Below are 6,514 nucleotides of genomic sequence, written 5' to 3'. Positions count from 1 at the left end.
TCAAGTAATACATAAAACATATAAAACTGATTTGCTACACAAGTTGATAATTGCCATGTCAATATTGTCATTTTAATATTTAAAATAGATATTTTAATTCCTTACTAAAAACCTATATTACAATGTCAGGCTTGGTTTTTTTTATTACATTGTCCTTATCATGATTTAAAATAAAAAAAAATATTTACTTAAACATGAAAACAAATTGGGGTATTTAGTTAAACTTGAACAATGTGGAATGATTTCAAATACAAAATTAAAATAATTTTAAGCATTATCATAATGTCTCCAGAACTAAGTAGTACATTTATTTACAGCCAAATAAATAAATATATATTTATATTTATATATTTATATATATATATATATATATATATATGTAATATACATTAACTTTAAATTGGTTTGGTACATTTTACACCAGTAATTTTTTTCTTTTGTCTTTTTATTTCCTTATCATATATAGATAAACGAAAAATGTTATAAAACAGTTAATAAATCTATAGTTTTTTGGCCCCCTTTATTGTAGGCCTCTCATTCTTTTTAATTACAAATAAGTTTTTCACATTTTTAATATTTATTTCAGCTGTCATACTTCGCATGATCTTTCACTCGTTCTACTGCCACACATCACAAAATCTGCCACTCTTTATCATTCATTGTATTCCGTTCTTTCATCTTCTCTCATACTTCACCTGAGTTTTTAATTTTACATTTTCATCCTAATTAACATTTATTTTATTCTTTTTATTTTTCTTTATTTTTACAATAATAATCTTATTCTATTTTCTTAAACTAGTTAATGCTATATAATATTATTTAAATTATATCATTACTTAACTTATACTACAGGTAAGTTAGGTCTTATTATTACTAACTACATTTTTTATTACATATTTACAAAACTTTAGGATTTACCGGGACTGATCATTGCTTATTAGAAAGATGGTTTCCCTCTTTATGCTTGCACACACTTCTGTCTCAGTCATATCTTAGCTTTCCTATAAATCTACATTTAATACTAATACTTCATTTCCTATTCAGCAGAATAGAGCTAGCAGAACTTCTAAGCTAATTATTGTTAAAAATAAGTTAGTGGTAAAGCAGTTTAGGTACTGAGAATTTTAGGAGTAAGGAGGGGGTTTCTATCCTAACTGAAATAAAAGATGATATTTTAGGTAAACCACATTTACATCTACTGGAACAATATCAAGAAGGATACAAGATGTGGGTACAAGTGTGTGGAGCTTTAGTTAGTTCTGCTGCAATTTAACAGTTACCTAAGTCTATAGTCTGTCAGCAACACAACTCTTTGAAGTGTGATGTTGTTCTAGACTCACAGGTTAGCAATTAAGCAATAACTTATGGAGGTTCTAATGTGGCAGCTACAGAAACTTGCACTGAAAAATAACCAGAACCAAATAATCAGAAATTTTAACAGATCATGATTTTATTAACAAACATCTGCTTATTTTAGATGTTATGGACTGTTCTTTGTGCAAAGCATGTCTGGAAGAGGAAGAGACCACTGCATACTTGCTTCTTCAGTGTAAGAGGGTAACACCGTACAGGGCTACCCTTCTTAAATCACAGAGGCACCTCATTGACATCATCGGGGATGTCGAGAGTCTGCTAGGATTTCTATTATTTCCTATTCAGCTACACTTATTGACTAGCTCCATTGAGTACAACGTTCATTTTCATTAGCTCTTTAAAAACATTTTTCTAAAGCCCGTACTTTGCTTTAAATTGATTTTCATTGTAATGGTCTAAGAGATCAGACCTTAGAATCATAACTTGGCTAGGGTACTGTTGGCTGTTCCTCTTCTTTGTTGCTCGACAAAGATATTTTGTCCGTAGACAAATCTAGTCTGTCCAGTAAACAATATGTACTTACGAAAAAGCCGGCACTGACAAGAAACCACTAATTTGTCGACATAACGATCCTTTCTAATACCCAAAGCAGGTTAACGACACTAATTTTAGCATTTTATACATAACCTTATGTGATTGCTGCTTTGTTTGGCATTTCAAAAGCTGACTGATAACATTTCAAGTAAAACAGATTAAATATTTATTTAACAACGATAGCACCAATATCTTCATCTATTGTTATCGACAGATAATGTTAAACGTCAATAATAAATTATATTTTGTAGGACATACCGGATCATAGACATTTTTAATTCGTTTCATTTTCGTGATGTGTAAGTTAATTTTTATTCGAATGTTGGACTTTTAGTGAAATTTTAGAATTTCGTATTTTTAATTCTGAAATTACTCTTTTAAACATATAAAAATGTGAATTCCAATTGCTTTTAGGTCTTAAGAAATTGTAACGCGTTCAGTTTATTAAAGAAACTACAAAAGTTACCGTTAAACAGAGAATATAACAAGTATTCAAAAACATAACTATTTGGTTATAATTAAGCGCAAGCTGATCAAAAAAAAAAATACTTATCTGTTATATGTTTCGTGTATTTTTAAAATAGTTTATATGCAACAAAGGAGAACGTTCGTTTCTTTGCGATTTGTGTACGCGGATATTCTTCTGTCCCGATGTTGAGATGAGAAGTATGTATTCGAAATATATTATTTTATAACGTAATTATCCAACTAGATGACATTTCGTTTGTAAGTTTAATAATATGACTTTACGAACATACTTCTCTGGGATTTTTCAAATTTCTAAGTTATCAATTGCATTGCTTCGTTTTAGTTGACATAAATATCTTTCTGTGTCAAATTTATTACCCATTTTTTTGATTGAACAATAACTTTTGTTTTTAAAAACGTTTAAGTAATACGCCAGGAGAAGCTAATTCTGTCGAAAGTGCCAAACCGTAACGGTGAACATTAAATTTAGGTTTGAATTTAAAGCAACAAGAAAACATGACTTTATAATCAATAATATATACTGTAGTATATACATAAATGAATTTGTAATATTAATATGTAGTTTTTAATAACATTACATTATTAAAATTATATCAAAAAGATTTCTTACAATGTTATCTATTAGTCTATAATCGGGAATTCCTTCGTAAAGTCTCCATCCTGTGTATATAAGTACTTGTTTTTTCTTCGCTTAATCATTCCGGTTTGTGCGCCTAAAGAGTAGAGTGATTATAGTAATCTGTAATCTTTAATTGATTATAAAATGACTAACTGCATTGCGCTGGACTGTGAGATGGTGGGCGGAGTATCTAATCGGAGCATACTGGCGCGGGTATCACTGGCTAACAGTTCAGGTGTTTGCGTATATGATAAATACGTGAAACCTACTGAGACTGTAGCTGATAATCGTACTTCTGTAAGTGGAATACAGAGACATAACTTGGAAAATGGCGTGGACTTTAATGTGGATAACATTCATTTAAAAGAGAAGAGAAGTTCAGAATTTGATTCATGGTAAAATTTTAGTAGGGCATTCATTGAAATTTGACCTTGATGCCTTAAAACTTTCCCATCCAGCACGGGATATTAGAGATTTAGCTACTTACGAACCATTCAAGAGGGTGAGTTTTACTAAATACTTTCGACATTTTTTATTATTTCCATGTAGTTTTATTATTTCAAAGGCGATAAATCTGTATCTTTATGTAATTAGTATTTTCCTTATTCCTTATTGTGCTGCCATTGCTTGAAAAGCGCAGCTCTAACCCTGTAAAGCCACTTCCGAAGAACCATTTTATAAGCGCACGACTAATAGATGCGTTTCAAAGGGTTAGCGTTAAACGCAGACTACCATTATATTACATTATCTTGAGCGTATGATTATTATATAATTTTATTTTTCTGTGATATTTTGTCAAGTTGGCAGTCCAGTGCACGCTGGCCTAAAACTTATCAAATTTCTTGTATTATGGCATTTTATTGCAGCTCAATAATGGGCACCCTGCATCACTGCAGTTACTGGCTCAACACTATCTTCGCCAAACTATACATCAGGGGATGCATAACTCTGCCGAAGACGCCACGGTCGCTATGAAAATTTATCAAAAGGTAGCCAACAATTGGCGTTAATTATCAAAAGAAGAAAGAAAGAACTTGTATGTGTTATTTGTAACAATATATAATCAAATGTGTAAGAAATCTGAATTTTATTTAAAATACTAACTCCTTCCGATACTTGTTAGGTCTGAATAAACTCTGGTTATATACTTAAATCTTCAGTTAAATATTTTAACGAAACCTTGATACGTTCTTGCTTTGCTTTTGCAACCGGCACTTGCAGATCTACTACGTTGACGATACGCGACCCATTTCATTAGCGTTATTAAAAGGTGCATGTTTGATGAAGTTACTCAAGATAGCTTAGATCTTACTTTTCCAAGTTTTAAATCTATAATTAACAGTATTTTATTAAATAAACCATATTGTAGCATTTAAGAGTTTTTGGTTCATCGAAAAATTGTCGATTTACATTATTGTTATTATAATTTATACATCAAACGTTGTTAAATGTGTTTGTGCTTTTAGAAATTCAACACTAAAGACACTGCGAAAAAAAATCTCATCATCGTCTTATCGGCCTCTGTCTATAGCTGCCATCCTAGTTATTTATCACTCGATTGTGTTAACCCCGTTTTTGTTAACACACTGAAAGAAGATAGTTCAGGTCTACTGCAAAGATAAAAAACCTGCTTAGTAGTACTTTATAAAATTAAAAAACATAGCCGACTTTCTTGTGGAATGAAACACGTTACAATTCAAAAGCAAACTAATAAATACATTTATTAGTTATAACGCACAAATTAGCATAAAATTCATAGAAAGTAATTTACTGCATTGTCTCTTTTCAGGAGCATTAAATATGATTTTTTTTATTTTATTTAATATAAAATATCAACAACAAATTACTTTATGTATTTAATAACTATTTGCTATGTTTTACATTATAATTATAATATTTGATATCAGCTTTATTAAAAAAAATTAGGATAGAGAATAGAAATACAGAATAATAACTTCTCCACTCCAGGTTCTTTACTTCTAAATACTAGTATATACCTAGTACCTTGCAACATTTGAAAGAAATTATCGCACTTTCTCGTGGGATACTCAACGTTATTAACACATAAGACAACTACAACTGATGCATACTGTAATGAAGCAAAACGCTCGAGGTATAAAAAAATAATATCATTGTAATATTGTCAAGGAACTTGTTATTGTTTTTGAAGATATATAATAAGCCAATTATTTCTTTTTATTATAATATAAATTGCGTAGTGACCCGTAGGTGCCCCTGTACGCTACGCGTGATATTGATATTAGGTACCCCCTGCGACAAACTTATCAAGTCCTGACCCGTGATAACCTCCCGTTCAAAGGAATAACACTGTATCAATATATCGTATTATTATATATATCAAATTGCTACCGCCTAGCAATAAACTGTTTGTTTTGTGCGTATAATCTTGCGTAGGTAATCATCAGCAACAAAAAAAAATAAGATAAGTTTTTGGAAATACTATCGAAATAAAGAAACTAATCGTCACCCGTCCGGTTCGGGAACTTAATGAACGCCTTTTTAACCACCTTGCAGGTAAAAAATCACATAATTCTTAGCTGACATGTACTCGGTGAAGGGAATAATCCTACAAAATTTATTAAATCTCTAATCCTTTTTCAGAAATCTTTTTTACACAGAATGATTGTTTATATATATAAAATATAAGTCATTTGTCAACAAAAAGCTTTAAAGGTTTATATAAAGTGATCATATTGAAATATTTACGCATACAATTCTTTACTTCTTCTACGCGACAGGTTTATAACTTCGGGCAGTACCAAGTTCGCAGGGATAGACAGTAAACATCAAATGAACTGATCTGCTAAATTACGTTTAATTTGCCTTCTTTGAAAGTGGATTCAAAAACTTCATTTTCATAATATGAAAATCTTAATTAAAGAAGACATGTACCTGAAAAAAAATTATATCTAATCTAACAAAGTATCATAAAATCCTGTACAGCATTGTTTGCATTTCACATGTCGTGACTGGATGACGTCAGTAGTTAACAAACATAATAACTTAACAAACATAATAACAAAAATAATATATATGTAATAAATAGTTCTTTGATAGAATTAAGTGAAGAATGCTTCGAGTTTCGGAATGGCTAATCACTTTTATTTTTCGATTAAAATCAGATTAATAGTCGTGTAATATGACTTGGGCTAATAAAATCAAGTAATTTTTTTAAAAAATCCTATTAATATCAAAATAACGTTGGCAATGTTCAGATGCTCAAAGACATTTGTCTATTTGAAACGAATCGCATTTCACGGGTCACATATCGCAATACGTAATTCTTTTGTGCAATGTATTTACATCTCATGCATTTAATTTATGTGAAGATTTAATAAAGTATAAAAAAACGTATGTATTTTTTAATTATAAAGTCCGAAGAAATTTCTTTAATCAGAATCAAACGGAATAAAAAAGACAAAAAATGTCTACTCTCGAAGTTTGTCTGGAATATAACCTCCAACTCCAACTACAGAA

The 6,514-nt window shown here is 30.2% G+C and overlaps 1 pseudogene; it reads left to right on the top strand.

The window, feature by feature from the left end:
* The first annotated feature begins 3,103 nt into the window (after window positions 1-3,103).
* On the top strand, window positions 3,104-4,095 carry LOC137932383 (RNA exonuclease 4-like; annotated as a pseudogene).
* Window positions 4,096-6,514: the final 2,419 nt, after the last annotated feature.

This window comes from Battus philenor, unplaced genomic scaffold (genome assembly GCF_028537555.1).
Source record: "Battus philenor isolate CCGP_79_NKW_IND1 unplaced genomic scaffold, ilBatPhil1.0.hap1 SCAF_9, whole genome shotgun sequence".
Taxonomy (NCBI): domain Eukaryota; kingdom Metazoa; phylum Arthropoda; class Insecta; order Lepidoptera; family Papilionidae; genus Battus; species Battus philenor.
This window is presented reverse-complemented; position numbering and strand designations above follow the sequence as displayed.